The 16,344-nt window shown below is 52.1% G+C and overlaps 1 long non-coding RNA gene across 1 annotated transcript; it reads right to left on the bottom strand.

The window, feature by feature from the left end:
* Positions 1 to 13,488: 13,488 nt before the first annotated feature.
* Positions 13,489 to 16,172, bottom strand: LOC146765371 (uncharacterized). The gene is made up of 2 exons (XR_014950075.1): positions 15,307 to 16,172; positions 13,489 to 14,348 (listed from the first exon to the last, which is right to left on the bottom strand). It is a non-coding gene; the product is annotated as an uncharacterized LOC146765371 (long non-coding RNA).
* Positions 16,173 to 16,344: the final 172 nt, after the last annotated feature.

Here is a 16,344-nt window from a genome sequence, read left to right as displayed (position 1 = left end):
CTCAAACTTGTGCTGCCCTGATACACCCAAGGGAGCCCTACAAACTGACATCAGGAACCTGGACTGCTGAGTTTTCTTTCCCAGGGAAAATGGAAAAAGGATGTGCCCAGGGGCCCCTGGTCCAGGGCTTGGACCTGACTGCAAAGACTCCTTATATCGAAGGATGGACCCCACACCGAAGTTTTCCCCACCTCAAACTTGTGCTACCCTGATAGACCCAAGGGAGCCCTACAAACTGACATCAGGAACCTGGACTGCTGAGTTTTCTTTCCCAGGGAAAATAGAAAAAGGATGTGCCCAGGGGCCCCTGGCCCTGACTGCAAAAAATCCTTATATCGAAGGATGGACCCCACACCGAAGTTGTCCCCACCTCAAACTTGTGCTGCCCTGATAGACCCAAGGGAGCCCTACAAACTGACATCCGGAACCTGGACTGCTGAGTTTTCTTTCCCAGGGAAAATGGCCAAAGGATGTGCCCAGGCTCCCCTGGCCCTGGTCAGGGCTCTGACTTCAAAGAATCCTTATATCGAAGGATGCACCCCACACCGAAGTTGTCCCCACCTCAAACTTGTGCTACCCTGATAGACCCAAGGGAGCCCTACAAACTGACATCAGGAACCTGGACTGCTGAATTTTCTTTCCCAGGGAAAATGGAAAAAGGCTGTACCCACGGGGCCCTGGCCCTGACTGCAAAAAATCCTTATATTGAAGGATGGACCCCACACCGAAGTTGTCCCCACCTCAAACTTGTGCTGCCCTGATACACCCTAGGGAGCCCTACAAACTGACATCAGGAACCTGGACTGCTGAGTTTTCTTTCCCAGGGAAAATGGCCAAAGGATGTGCCCAGGGGCCCCTGGCCCTGGTCAGGGACCTCACTGCAAAAAATCCTTATATCGAAGGATGGACCCCACACCGAAATTGTCCCCACCTCAAAGTGGTGCTGCCCTGATAGAACCAAGGGAGCCCTACAAACTGACATCAGGAACCTGGACTGCTGAGTTTTCTTTCCCAGGGAAAATGGAAAAAGGATGTGCCCAGGGGCCCCTGGCCCTGACTGCAAAAAATCCTTATATCGAAGGATGGACCCCACACCGAAGTTGTCCCCACCTCAAACTTGTGCTGCCCTGATAGACCCAAGGGAGCCCTACAAACTGACATCAGGAACCTGGACTGCTGAGTTTTCTTTCCCAGGGAAAATGGAAAAAGGATGTGCACAGGGGCCCCTGGCCCTGGGCTGGGCCCTGACTGCAAAGAATCCTTATATCGAAGGATGGACCCCACACCGAAGTTGTCCCCACCTCAAACTTGTGCTGCCCTGATAGACCCAAGGGAGCCCTACAAACTGACATCAGGAACCTGGAATGCTGAGTTTTCTTTCCCAGGGAAAATGGAAAAAGGATGTGCCCAGGGGCCCCTGGCCTTTGGCAGGGACCTCACTACAAGAAATCATTATATTGAAGGATGGACCCCACACCGAAATTGTCCCCACCTCTAACTTGTGCTGCCCTGATACACCCAAGGGAGCCCAACAAACTGACATCAGGAACATTGACTGCTGAGTTTTCTTTCCCAGGGAAAATGGAAAAAGGATGTGTACAGGGGCCCCTGGCCCTGGACAGGGGCCTCACTGCAAAAAATCCTTATATCGAAGGATGGACCCCACACTGAAGTTGTCCCCACCTCAAACTTGTGCTGCCCTGATAGACCCAAGGGAGCTCTACAAACTGACATCAGGAACCTGGACTGCTGAGTTTTCTTTCCCAGGGAAAATGGAAAAAGGATGTGCCCAGAGGCCCCTGGCCCTGACTGCAAAGAATCCTTATATCGAAGGATGGACCCCACACCGAAGTTGTCCCCACCTCAAACTTGTGCTGCCCTGATAGACCCAAGGGAGCCCTACAAACTGACATCAGGAACCTGGATTGCTGAGTTTTCTTTCCCAGGGAAAATGGAAAAAGGATGTGCACAGGGGCCCCTGGCCCTGGGCTGTGGCCTGACGGCAAATAATCCTTATATCGAAGGATGGACCCCACACCGAAGTTGTCCCCACCTCAAACTTGTGCTGCCCTGATACACCCAAGGGAGCCCTACAAACTGACATCCGGAACCTGGACTGCTGAGTTTTCTTTCCCAGGGAAAATGGCCAAAGGATGTGCCCAGGGGACCCTGGCCCTGGGACCCTGGCCCTGACTACAAAAAATCCTTATATCGAAGGATGGACCCCACACCAAAGTTGTCCCCACCTCAAACTTGTGCTGCCCTGATAGACCCAAGGGAGCCCTACAAACTGACATCAGGAACCTGGAATGCTGAGTTTTCTTTCCCAGGGAAAATGGAAAAAGGATGTGCCCAGGGGCACCTGGCCCTGACTGCAAAAATTCCTTGTATCGAAGGATGGACCCCACACCGAAACTCTCCCCACCTCAAACTTGTGCTGCCCTGATAGAACCAAGGGAGCCCTACAAACTGACATCAGGAACCTGGACTGCTGAGTTTTCTTTCCCAGGGAAAATGGAAAAAGGATGTGCCCAGGGGCCCCTGGCCCTGACTGCAAAAAATCCTTATATTGAAGGACGCACCCCACACCAAAGTTGTCCCCACCTCAAACTTGTGCTGCCCTGATAGACCCAAGGGAGCCCTACAAACTGACATCAGGAACCTGGACTGCTGAGTTTTCTTTCCCAGGGAAAATGGCCAAAGGATGTGCCCAGGCCCCCCTGGCCCTGGTCAGGGCTCTGACTTCAAAGAATCCTTATATCGAAGGATGCACCCCTCACCGAAGTTGTCCCCACCTCAAACTTGTGCTACCCTGATAGACCCAAGGGAGCCCTACAAACTGACATCAGGAAACTGGACTGCTGAGTTTTCTTTCCCAGGGAAAATGGAAAAAGGATGTGCCCAGGGGCCCCTGGCCCTGACTGCAAAGAATCCTTATATCGACGGATGGACCCCATACCGAAGTTGTCCCCACCTCAAACTTGTGCTGCCCTGATAGACCCAAGGGAGCCCTACAAACTGACATCAGGAACCTGGATTGCTGAGTTTTCTTTCCCAGGGAAAATGGAAAAAGGATGTGCCCAGGGGCCCCTGGCCTTTGGCAGGGACCTCACTACAAGAAATCCTTATATTGAAGGATGGACCCCACACCGAAATTGTCCCCACCTCAAACTTGTGCTACCCTGATAGACCCAAGGGAGCCCTACAAACTGACATCAGGAACCTGGACTGCTGAGTATTCTTTCCCAGGGAAAATGGAAAAAGGTTTTGCACAGGGGCCCCTGGCCCTGGGCTGGGCCCTGACTGCAAAGAATCCTTAAATCGAAGGATGGACCCCACACCGAAGTTGTCCCCACCTCAAACTTGTGCTGCCCTGATAGACCCATGGAGCCCTACAAACTGACATCAGGAACCTGGATTGCTGAGTTTTCTTTCCCAGGGAAAATGGAAAAAGGATGTGCCCAGGGGCCCCTGGCCTTTGGCAGGGACCTCACTACAAGAAATCCTTATATTGAAGGATGGACCCCACACCGAAATTGTCCCCACCTCAAACTTGTGCTGCCCTGATAGACCCAAGGGAGCCCTACAAACTGACATCAGGAACCTGGACTGCTGAGTTTTCTTTCCCAGGGAAAATGGAAAAAGGATGTGCCCAGGGGCCCCTGGCCCTGGACAGGGACCTCACTGCAAACAATCCTTATATCGAAGGATGGACCCCACACCGAAGTTGTCCCCACCTCAAACTTGTGCTGCCCTGATAGACCCAAGGGAGCTCTACAAAATGACATCAGGAACCTGGACTGCTGAGTTTTCTTTCCCAGGGAAAATGGAAAAAGGATGCGCCCAGGGGCCCCTGGCCCTGACTGCAAAGAATCCTTATATCGAAGGATGGACCCCACACCGAAGTTGTCCCCACCTCAAACTTGTGCTGCCCTGATAGACCCAAGGGAGCCCTACAAACTGACATCAGGAACCTGGATTGCTGAGTTTTCTTTCCCAGGGAAAATGGAAAAAGGATGTGCAGAGGGGCACCTGGCCCTGGGCTCTGGCCTGACGGCAAATAATCCTTATATCGAAGGATGGACCCCACACCGAAGTTGTCCCCATCTCAAACTTGTGCTGCCCTGATAGACCCAAGGGAGCCCTACAAACTGACATCAGGAACCCGGACTGCTGAGTTTTCTTTCCCAGGGAAAATGGATAAAGGATGTGCCCAGGGGCCCGTGGCCCTGGGCAGGGGCCTCACTACAAGAAATCCTTATATTGAAGGATGGACCCCACACCAAAATTGTCCCCACCTCAAACTTGTGCTGCCCTGATAGACCCAAGGGAGCCCTACAAACTGACATCAGGAACCTGGACTGCTAAGTTTTCTTTCCCAGGGAAAATGGAAAAAGGATGTGCCCAGGGGCCCCTGGCCCTGGACAGGGACCTCACTGCAAAAAATCCTTATATCGAAGGATGGACCCCACACCAAAGTTGTCCCCACCTCAAACTTGTGCTGCCCTGATAGACCCAAGGGAGCTCTACAAACTGACATCAGGAACCTGGACTGCTGAGTTTTCTTTCCCAGGGAAAATGGAAAAAGGATGTGCCCAGAGGCCCCTGGCCCTGACTGCAAAGAATCCTTATATCGAAGGATGGACCCCACACCGAAGTTGTCCCCACCTCAAACTTGTGCTGCCCTGATAGACCCAAGGGAGCCCTACAAACTGACATCAGGAACCTGGACTGCTGAGTTTTCTTTCCCAGGGAAAATGGAAAAAGGATGTGCACACGGGCCCCTGGCCCTGGGCTGTGGCCTGACGGCAAATAATCCTTATATCGAAGGATGGACCCCACACCGAAGTTGTCCCCACCTCAAACTTGTGCTGCCCTGATAGACCCAAGGGAGCCCTACAAACAGACATCAGGAACCTGGACTGCTAAGCTTTCTTTCCCAGGGAAAATGGAAAAAGGATGTGCACAGGGGCCCCTGGCCCTGACTGCAAAAAATCCTTATATCGAAGGATGGACCCCACACCGAAGTTGTTGCAACCTCAAACTTGTGCTACCCTGATAGACCCAATGGAGCTCTACAAACTGACATCAGGAACCTGGACTGCTGAGTTTTCTTTCCCAGGGAAAATGGAAAAACGATGTGCCCAGGGGCCCCTGGCCCTGACTGCAAAAAATCCTTATATCGAAGGATGGACCCCACACCGAAGTTGTCCCCACCTCAAACTTGTGCTGCCCTGATACACCCAAGGGAGCCCTACAAACTGACATCCGGAACCTGGACTGCTGAGTTTTCTTTCCCAGGGAAAATGGCCAAAGGATGTGCCCAGGGGACCCTGGTCCTGGGACCCTGGCCCTGACTACAAAAAATCCTTATATTGAAGGATGGACCCCACACCGAAGTTGTCCCCACCTCAAACTTGTGCTGCCCTGATAGACCCAAGGGAGCCCTACAAACTGACATCAGGAACCTGGAATGCTGAGTTTTCTTTCCCAGGGAAAATGGAAAAAGGATGTGCCCAGGGGCACCTGGCCCTGACTGCAAAAATTCCTTGTATCGAAGGATGGACCCCACACCGAAACTGTCCCCACCTCAAACTTGTGCTGCCCTGATAGACCCAAGGGAGCCCTACAAACTGACATCAGGAACCTGGACTGCTGAGTATTCTTTCCCAGGGAAAATGGAAAAAGGTTGTGCACAGGGGCCCCTGGCCCTGGGCTGGGCCCTGACTGCAAAGAATCCTTATATCGAAGGATGGACCCCACACCGAAGTTGTCCCCACCTCAAACTTGTGCTGCCCTGATAGACCCAAGGGAGCCCTACAAACTGACATCAGGAACCTGGATTGCTGAGTTTTCTTTCCCAGGGAAAATGGAAAAAGGATGTGCCCAGGGGCCCCTGGCCCTGGACAGGGGCCTCACTGCAAAAAATCCTTATATCGAAGGATGGACCCCACACAGAAGTTGTCCCCACCTCAAACTTGTGCTGCCCTGATAGACCCAAGGGAGCTCTACAAAATGACATCAGGAACCTGGACTGCTGAGTTTTCTTTCCCAGGGAAAATGGAAAAAGGATGTGCCCAGGGGCCCCTGGCCCTGACTGCAAAGAATCCTTATATCGAAGGATGGACCCCACACCGAAGTTGTCCCCACCTCAAACTTGTGCTGCCCTGATACACCCAAGGGAGCCCTACAAACTGACATCAGGAACCTGGATTGCTGAGTTTTCTTTCCCAGGGAAAATGGAAAAAGGATGTGCACAGGGGCCCCTGGCCCTGGGCTGTGGCCTGACGGCAAATAATCCTTATATCGAAGGATGGACCCCACACCGAAGTTGTCCCCATCTCAAACTTGTGCTGCCCTGATAGACCCAAGGGAGCCCTACAAACTGACATCAGGAACCCGGACTGCTGAGTTTTCTTTCCCAGGGAAAATGGAAAAAGGATGTGCCCAGGGGCCCGTGGCCCTGGGCAGGGGCCTCACTACAAGAAATCCTTATATTGAAGGATGGACCCCACACCAAAATTGTCCCCACCTCAAACTTGTGCTGCCCTGATAGACCCAAGGGAGCCCTACAAACTGACATCAGGAACCTGGACTGCTAAGTTTTCTTTCCCAGGGAAAATGGAAAAAGGATGTGCCCAGGGGCCCCTGGCCCTGACTGCAAAAAATCCTTATATCGAAGGATGGACCCCACACCGAAGTTGTTGCAACCTCAAACTTGTGCTACCCTGATAGACCCAAAGGAGCTCTACAAACTGACATCAGGAACCTGGACTGCTGAGTTTTCTTTCCCAGGGAAAATGGAAAAAGGATGTGCCCAGGGGCCCCTGGCCCTGACTGCAAAAAATCCTTATATCGAAGGATGGACCCCACACCGAAGTTGTCCCCACCTCAAACTTGTGCTGCCCTGATAGACCCAAGGGAGCCCTACAAACTGACATCAGGAACCTGGACTGCTGAGTTTTCTTTCCCAGGGAAAATGGAAAAAGGATGTGCACAGGGGCCCCTGGCCCTGGGCCCCTGGCCCTGACTGCAAAAAATCCTTATATCGAAGGATGGACCCCACACCGAAGTTGTCCCCACCTCAAACTTGTGCTGCCCTGATAGACCCAAGGGAGCCCTACAAACTGACATCAGGAACCTGGAATGCTGAGTTTTCTTTCCCAGGGAAAATGGAAAAAGGATGTGCACACGGGCCCCTGGCCTTTGGCAGCGACCTCACTACAAGAAATCATTATATTGAAGGATGGACCCCATACCGAAATTGTCCCCACCTCAAACTTGTGCTGCCCTGATACACCCAAGGGAGCCCTACAAACTGACATCAGGAACATGGACTGCTGAGTTTTCTTTCCCAGGGAAAATGGAAAAAGGATGTGCCCAGGGGCCCCTGGCCCTGGACAGGGGCCTCACTGCAAAAAATCCTTATATCGAAGGATGGACCCCACACCGAAGTTGTCCCCACCTCAAACTTGTGCTGCCCTGATAGACCCAAGGGAGCTCTACAAACTGACATCAGGAACCTGGACTGCTGAGTTTTCTTTCCCAGGGAAAATGGAAAAAGGATGTGCCCAGAGGCCCCTGGCCCTGACTGCAAAGAATCCTTATATCGAAGGATGGACCCCACACCGAAGTTGTCCCCACCTCAAACTTGTGCTGCCCTGATAGACCCAAGGGAGCCCTACAAACTGACATCAGGAACCTGGACTGCTGAGTTTTCTTTCCCAGGGAAAATGGAAAAAGGATGTGCACACGGGCCCCTGGCCCTGGGCTGTGGCCTGACGGCAAATAATCCTTATATCGAAGGATGGACCCCACACCGAAGTTGTCCCCACCTCAAACTTGTGCTGCCCTGATAGACCCAAGGGAGCCCTACAAACAGACATCAGGAACCTGGACTGCTAAGTTTTCTTTCCCAGGGAAAATGGAAAAAGGATGTGCCCAGGGGCCCCTGGCCCTGACTGCAAAAAATCCTTATATCGAAGGATGGACCCCACACCGAAGTTGTTGCAACCTCAAACTTGTGCTACCCTGATAGACCCAAAGGAGCTCTACAAACTGACATCAGGAACCTGGACTGCTGAGTTTTCTTTCCCAGGGAAAATGGAAAAAGGATGTGCCCAGGGGCCCCTGGCCCTGACTGCAAAAAATCCTTATATCGAAGGATGGACCCCACACCGAAGTTGTCCCCACCTCAAACTTGTGCTGCCCTGATAGACCCAAGGGAGCCCTACAAACTGACATCAGGAACCTGGACTGCTGAGTTTTCTTTCCCAGGGAAAATGGAAAAAGGATGTGCACAGGGGCCCCTGGCCCTGGGCCCCTGGCCCTGACTGCAAAAAATCCTTATATCGAAGGATGGACCCCACACCGAAGTTGTCCCCACCTCAAACTTGTGCTGCCCTGATAGACCCAAGGGAGCCCTACAAACTGACATCAGGAACCTGGAATGCTGAGTTTTCTTTCCCAGGGAAAATGGAAAAAGGATGTGCCCAGGGGCCCCTGGCCTTTGGCAGGGACCTCACTACAAGAAATCATTATATTGAAGGATGGACCCCACACCGAAATTGTCCCCACCTCAAACTTGTGCTGCCCTGATACACCCAAGGGAGCCCTACAAACTGACATCAGGGACATGGACTGCTGAGTTTTCTTTCCCAGGGAAAATGGAAAAAGGATGTGCCCAGGGGCCCCTGGCCCTGGACAGGGACCTCACTGCAAAAAATCCTTATATCGAAGGATGGACCCCACACCGAAGTTGTCCCCACCTCAAACTTGTGCTGCCCTGATAGACCCAAGGGAGCTCTACAAACTGACATCAGGAACCTGGACTGCTGAGTTTTCTTTCCCAGGGAAAATGGGAAAAGGATGTGCCCAGAGGCCCCTGGCCCTGACTGCAAAGAATCCTTATATCGAAGGATGGACCCCACACCGAAGTTGTCCCCACCTCAAACTTGTGCTGCCCTGATAGACCCAAGGGAGCCCTACAAACAGACATCAGGAACCTGGACTGCTGAGTTTTCTTTCCCAGGGAAAATGGAAAAAGGATGTGCCCAGGGGCCCCTGGCCCTGACTGCAAAAAATCCTTATATCGAAGGATGGACCCCACACCGAAGTTGTTGCAACCTCAAACTTGTGCTACCCTGATAGACCCAATGGAGCTCTACAAACTGACATCAGGAACCTGGACTGCTGAGTTTTCTTTCCCAGGGAAAATGGAAAAAGGATGTGCCCAGGGGCCCCTGGCCCTGACTGCAAAAAATCCTTATATCGAAGGATGGACCCCACACCGAAGTTGTCCCCACCTCAAACTTGTGCTGCCCTGATAGACCCAAGGGAGCCCGACAGACTGACATCAGGAAACTGGACTGCTGAGTTTTCTTTCCCAGGGAAAATGGAAAAAGGATGTGCAGAGGGGCCCCTGGCCCTGGGCCCCTGGCCCTGACTGCAAAAAATCCTTATATCGAAGGATGGACCCCACACCGAAGTTGTCCCCACCTCAAACTTGTGCTGCCCTGATAGACCCAAGGGAGCCCTACAAACTGACATCAGGAACCTGGAATGCTGAGTTTTCTTTCCCAGGGAAAATGGAAAAAGGATGTGCCCAGGGGCCCCTGGCCTTTGGCAGGGACCTCACTACAAGAAATCATTATATTGAAGGATGGACCCCACACCGAAATTGTCCCCACCTCAAACTTGTGCTGCCCTGATACACCCAAGGGAGCCCTACAAACTGACATCAGGGACATGGACTGCTGAGTTTTCTTTCCCAGGGAAAATGGAAAAAGGATGTGCCCAGGGGCCCCTGGCCCTGGACAGGGGCCTCACTGCAAAAAATCCTTATATCGAAGGATGGACCCCACACCGAAGTTGTCCCCACCTCAAACTTGTGCTGCCCTGATAGACCCAAGGGAGCTCTACAAACTGACATCAGGAACCTGGACTGCTGAGTTTTCTTTCCCAGGGAAAATGGGAAAAGGATGTGCCCAGAGGCCCCTGGCCCTGACTGCAAAGAATCCTTATATCGAAGGATGGACCCCACACCGAAGTTGTCCCCACCTCAAACTTGTGCTGCCCTGATAGACCCAAGGGAGCCCTACAAACTGACATCCGGAACCTGGATTGCTGAGTTTTCTTTCCCAGGGAAAATGGAAAAAGGATGTGCACACGGGCCCCTGGCCCTGGACAGGGACCTCACTGCAAAAAATCCTTATATCGAAGGATGGACCCCACACCGAAGTTGTCCCCACCTCAAACTTGTGCTGCCCTGATAGACCCAAGGGAGCCCTACAAACAGACATCAGGAACCGGGACTGCTAAGTTTTCTTTCCCAGGGAAAATGGAAAAAGGATGTGTCCAGGGGCCCCTGGCCCTGACTGCAAAAAATCCTTATATCGAAGGATGGACCCCACACCGAAGTTGTTGCAACCTCAAACTTGTGCTACCCTGATAGACCCAATGGAGCTCTACAAACTGACATCAGGAACCTGGACTGCTGAGTTTTCTTTCCCAGGGAAAATGGAAAAAGGATGTGCACACGGGCCCCTGGCCCTGGGCTGTGGCCTGACGGCAAATAATCCTTATATCGAAGGATGGACCCCACACCGAAGTTGTCCCCACCTCAAACTTGTGCTGCCCTGATAGACCCAAGGGATCTCTACAAAATGACATCAGGAACCTGGACTGCTGAGTTTTCTTTCCCAGGGAAAATGGAAAAAGGATGTGCCCAGGGGCCCCTGGCCCTGACTGCAAAGAATCCTTATATCGAAGGATGGACCCCACACCGAAGTTGTCCCCACCTCAAACTTGTGCTGCCCTGATACACCCAAGGGAGCCCTACAAACTGACATCAGGAACCTGGATTGCTGAGTTTTCTTTCCCAGGGAAAATGGAAAAAGGATGTGCACAGGGGCCCCTGGCCCTGGGCTGTGGCCTGACGGCAAATAATCCTTATATCGAAGGATGGACCCCACACCGAAGTGTTCCCCATCTCAAACTTGTGCTGCCCTGATAGACCCAAGGGAGCCCTACAAACTGACATCAGGAACCCGGACTGCTGAGTTTTCTTTCCCAGGGAAAATGGAAAAAGGATGTGCCCAGGGGCCCGTGGCCCTGGGCAGGGGCCTCACTACAAGAAATCCTTATATTGAAGGATGGACCCCACACCGAAATTGTCCCCACCTCAAACTTGTGCTGCCCTGATAGACCCAAGAGAGCCCTACAAACTGACATCAGGAAGCTGGACTGCTGAGTTTTCTTTCCCAGGGAAAATGGAAAAAGGATGTGCCCAGGGGCACCTGGCCCTGTCTGCAAAAATTCCTTGTATCGAAGGATGGACCCCACACCGAAGTTGTCCCCACCTCAAACTTGTGCTGCCCTGATAGAACCAAGGGAGCCCTACAAACTAACATCAGGAACCTGGACTGCTGAATTTTCTTTCCCAGGGAAAATCGGAAAAGGATGTGCCCAGGGGCCCCTGGCCCTGACTGCAAAAAATCCTTATATTGAAGGACGCACCCCTCACCGAAGTTGTCCCCACCTCAAACTTGTGCTGCCCTGATACACCCAAGGGAGCCCTACAAACTGACATCAGGAACCTGGACTGCTGAGTTTTCTTTCCCAGGGAAAATGGCCAAAGGATGTGCCCATGGTCCCCTGGCCCTGGTCAGGGCTCTGACTTTAAAGAATCCTTATATCGAAGGATGCACCCCACACCGAAGTTGTCCCCACCTCAAACTTGTGCTACCCTGATAGACCCAAGGGAGCCTTACAAACTGACATCAGGAACCTGGACTGCTGAGTTTTCTTTCCCAGGGAAAATGGAAAAAGGATGTGCCCAGGGGCCCCTGGTCCTGGGCTTGGACCTGACTGCAAAGACTCCTTATATCGAAGGATGGACCCCACACCAAAGTTGTCCCCACCTCAAACTTGTGCTACCCTGATAGACCCAAGGGAGCCCTACAAACTGACATCAGGAACCTGGACTGCTGAGTTTTCTTTCCCAGGGAAAATGGAAAAAGGATGTGCCCAGGGGCCCCTGGCCCTGACTGCAAAAAATCTTTATATCGAAGGATGGACCCCACACCGAAGTTGTCCCCACCTCAAACTTGTGCTGCCCTGATAGACCCAAGGGAGCCCTACAAACTGACATCAGGAACCTGGACTGCTGAGTTTTCTTTCCCAGGGAAAATGGAAAAAGGATGTGCCCAGGGGCCCCTGGCCCTGACTGCAAAAAATCTTTATATCGAAGGATGGACCCCACACCGAAGTTGTCCCCACCTCAAACTTGTGCTGCCCTGATAGACCCAAGGGAGCCCTACAAACTGACATCAGGAACCTGGACTGCTGAGTTTTCTTTCCCAGGGAAAATGGAAAAAGGATGTGCCCAGGGGCCCCTGGCCCTGACTGCAAAAAATCCTTATATCGAAGGATGGACCCCACACCGAAGTTGTCCCCACCTCAAACTTGTGCTGCCCTGATACACCCAAGGGAGCCCTACAAACTGACATCAGGAACCTGGACTGCTGAGTTTTCTTTCCCAGGGAAAATGGAAAAAGGATGTGCCCAGGGGCCCCCCACACTCGGTTGGGACTGACAGCAAAAAGTCCTTATATCAAATGATGGTCCCCACACCTAAGTTGTCCTCACCTCAACCTTGTGCTGCCTTGATAGTCCCAAGGGAGCCCTACAAACTGACATCAGGAACCTGGACTGCTGAGTTTTCTTTCCCAGGGAAAGTGGCAAAGGATATGTCCAGGTGATCCCCCGGACCCAGTCCAAAGCACTCACCGTCCTTCCATGAGACAGTCCCGGGAGCTCCCCATAAACTCCTCTTCTCCAGCAGCTCCATGCAAAAACGGTCTGGGGCAAAGCCTCGCCCTTAATTAACCTCCCCCGGAGGGACCCCGCCCCTCGTCATCATCCTGACAGCTCACACCTGTGGCTGCTCTGAGCCCTCATCAACTTAACAGCTCACACCTGTGGCTGCTCTGAGCCCTCATCATGCTAACAGCTCACACCTGGCACTGTATCCACTCTCCAACAGCGTCTCTCCCTCTCCAGCACACAGCCGACTTCTGACAGACACAGATCCAACAAAAATCTGCTACAGGTGTCGGCTTTTCTTAATCCACCTGGTTACACGATTAAAACACATACATGCATTGATGGTCTTTGAGAGAAAGCTTTCCCCTGGAGAAAACAGTCCTTTTGCCGGCACACTTTGATACACCTTCGGAAAAAGCAGAATCTGCACCAACTCCTAAGACCCCGGCAGAGGAACCCAGCCCTGCCTGGGACACCCAAAGCAGCAGACCTCAAAAAAGGAGGGCAAAAGTCAAGCTTGGAGTGGAAAAAGAGGACAGAAGTACAGCAGCCTTTAAAAATGCCTGCACGGAGCAATAGTGGGAACCAGTCACATTTCTTCCTTCCTTGCTTTCTGTGATGACATAAATAGGAAGTAAGAACACGTTAAACAAAAGGCAGAGCTAGGATTTTACAGGTCTTTATTTTGGCAGGCTGCATGACAGACACCTCTTCAGGGACTGCGACGCCTTTTGGGGAATGGCAGAGAACGGAGGCAAAAGGTGCCGGGGAGCCCTTTCTGTTCCCTTCAGCTCCTGCAGCTGCTCCGCTGGTTTCAGGGCACTCGCTTGGTTCATTCCTGAAGAAAAAGGCTAGGGCATGATTTTCAGAACTACTGCCCGTCCCCAGTCAGAGTTTCCTACATTCCTGGGTACAAATGAGTGGATGGAGAGAGTGGATGGATGCTGTCCAGCAGTGTCCCCAGGGGCATCTGGAGTGTTCACACTGCTGAGCTGAGAAAAACTCACCAAACCCAGCCCAGGGGCTTGTGATCCTCCACCCACCCGGGGGAACTCCGGGCGCTGTAAACAGAGGCCACAGCGCACACCAGGCTCTGCTGTGCCCAGTGAGGAGTCTCTGTATGAGCCCTGAGCCCTGGCATCGCCTCCCAAACACCACAGAGACCTCTTGTGTCATCAGAGAAAAGCCCTGGAGCAAACATGTGTCCCCAGCACGATCAACAAGAGATGCAGAATTACCTCCTCAATAAAAACGCTGTTTCTGATGGAAATGTTACCTCTGTCGACTGTGAGGATTTTATAGGAATACTGGCTCAAGAATTCAGTGACTTCAGGGATTCCATACCACAGGTTCCTGGGACTGCTTGGGCATCCAGAGTCTATAGTATTGGTTAAACTGGTAGAGCTGAGGATACTTAGCAGCTTTGTCACAGAGCTGGAACGTCACGCAGGGAGCAAGGGGTTCTCTCAGAGAGTGCAGGAGGCCAGTGAAAACAGCACCAAGGTCCTCCACGATGTCTGCTCCTAGAAAAGCCAAATAAATTAAACTATTGACATGAGCACGGACACTGGGGCAACCTTCCTTACTTTGGGCCTTGCCAGCAGCCGACAGAGCCTCACGCAGAAAAGAACTGATCGAGATCAAAAAGTGTTCCTAGTGACCTAGACAGGTGCTCCTGGCCGCTGAGGTACCTGAAAAACCCTCCAGACATCATCAGCTCTTGCTTAAGCAAATAATCCACCTTCACTGTGTTGTGCCAAAAACACGCCCAGCCCTTAACAGGGAGAGACCCTGCCAGGCACCGCCTCAGAGAAGAACCGAGCTGTACTGGGGGGACACACCCAGCCAACGTGTACGAGTTAAACAGAATTTTCTCTCAGAACTGGGACTTTCAGCACCCCCCAGGTGCTACTCGACTGCCACAGACACACAGAGGGCTTCGTGAGGTGCTCTGGGGTTGGCCAGTCCTGCTCCAAGCCCTGCTGATGCCCCTGTGGTTTTAAGGATGTCCTCAAGGAGGTGGTAGAACCTCACAGTGTTTGCCCCTGGAGCTTAATTTCTGAAGTTTTCCTTGGGAAACGCACCCACTTCCTACTTAACAAGGCAGTCCCCTCTCCCTGCTCTCAGGAAGAGCTGCCCACAGGCACGGGAACCACCTTCCTCTCCTGATCGCCACGCTCTGCCCTTAAAACGCTGTGTTACTGAGGCCAGCTACTTCCAGACCAAGACTGTCCATGCAGGGACAGTGTCCCTTCTCTTCAGGGTCAGGGAAAAAGGGCAGATGCACCTACAGAGCTTCAATGCCCCTCCTGAGCACAAAGCACCGTGAATCTGCACCTCCTGCTGCTTGCAGGGAAGATAATAAAATGCCTCAAGGTAAAAAATGATAAATGGTAAAAAATTATTACAAGAGGGTAGAAATGATGCCGCTTTCACTCCACTGCTAGAAATGACACATAAAACATAAAAAAACCCCTGTACCTGTTCCATTTTCAGACTGAAACAACAGCATATTCCTGGCTGCTCATGCAGCAGGGACAACAGCACTGAAGGGAAATGTTTGGATAATCATGTCTTCATTTAAAGAGAACCCAATTCCTTCATCTAAGCCATCACTGCCCTCCATCAGAACAGCCAGCACATCCATGACATCTAATAAGTGAAGGAAAAAATGTAAGCAGAGGATCCAGACTGACTGGGAAAACAACAGAGGTAGAATGCAACATTCCAGGAACACAAGGTAGCTTTTTAGTCACAAAAATTTAAAAAAAAAAACACCCAAAAAAACTAAAAAAAAAACTAAAAAAAAAACCCCAAAAAACCCCAAAGGCACATTTGCCAGGCAATACAAAGTTAGGGGCAGCACAAAAATCACAGCTGTACTTCACTCTGCCTTTCAAAGCTGCTGTCCAGCACAGGTTGCCCACAGAAGCTGTGGCTGCCCCCGGATCCCTGGAAGTGTCCAAGGCCAGGCTGGACAGGGCTTGGAGCACCCTGGCATGGTGGAAGGTGTCCCTGCCCATGGCAGGGGTGGAACGGGACAAGCTTTAAATAAAGGTGCCTTCCCATCCAAACCCTTCTGGGATTCCACGATTCTGTGAGCAGCCCCAGGCAGAAGGGCTAAATTTCCATTGTGGTTCGGAAATGCTGCTGCAAGAGCACAAACAGATTTCAAATACTGTTCAAGTGGCACAACCACATCAAAAATTACGTCTGGGGGTAAAGTGGCAACTCTGCAATTCCAGCCTCTGATACCAAGGACACATGGAGGGCTGAATCCGGGGGGTGTTCGGGGTCCGAGTTGGGGTCGTCCTCATGAGCCACCAGCCTGGGGACCTAAAAATCGGGGGGAACCCCGAATTGGGGGGGGACCCAAAATTGGGGGGGTCCTGGGGGGCTCTGGAAGGTCTTTGCAGCATCCCAGGAGGAATTTTGGGGTGTCAGGGGGTTTTTGGGGAGTGATGAAGGGAATTTAGGGGGTCTCAGAGAGTTTTTGGGCGATCCCAGAAGGAATTTTGG

The sequence above is a fragment of the Lonchura striata genome, chromosome 25 (assembly GCF_050655825.1).
Source record: "Lonchura striata isolate lonStrDom1 chromosome 25, ASM5065582v1, whole genome shotgun sequence".
NCBI lineage: Eukaryota > Metazoa > Chordata > Aves > Passeriformes > Estrildidae > Lonchura > Lonchura striata.
The sequence above is the reverse complement of the archived record's forward strand: the minus strand, read 5'-3'. Positions and strand labels throughout refer to the sequence as shown.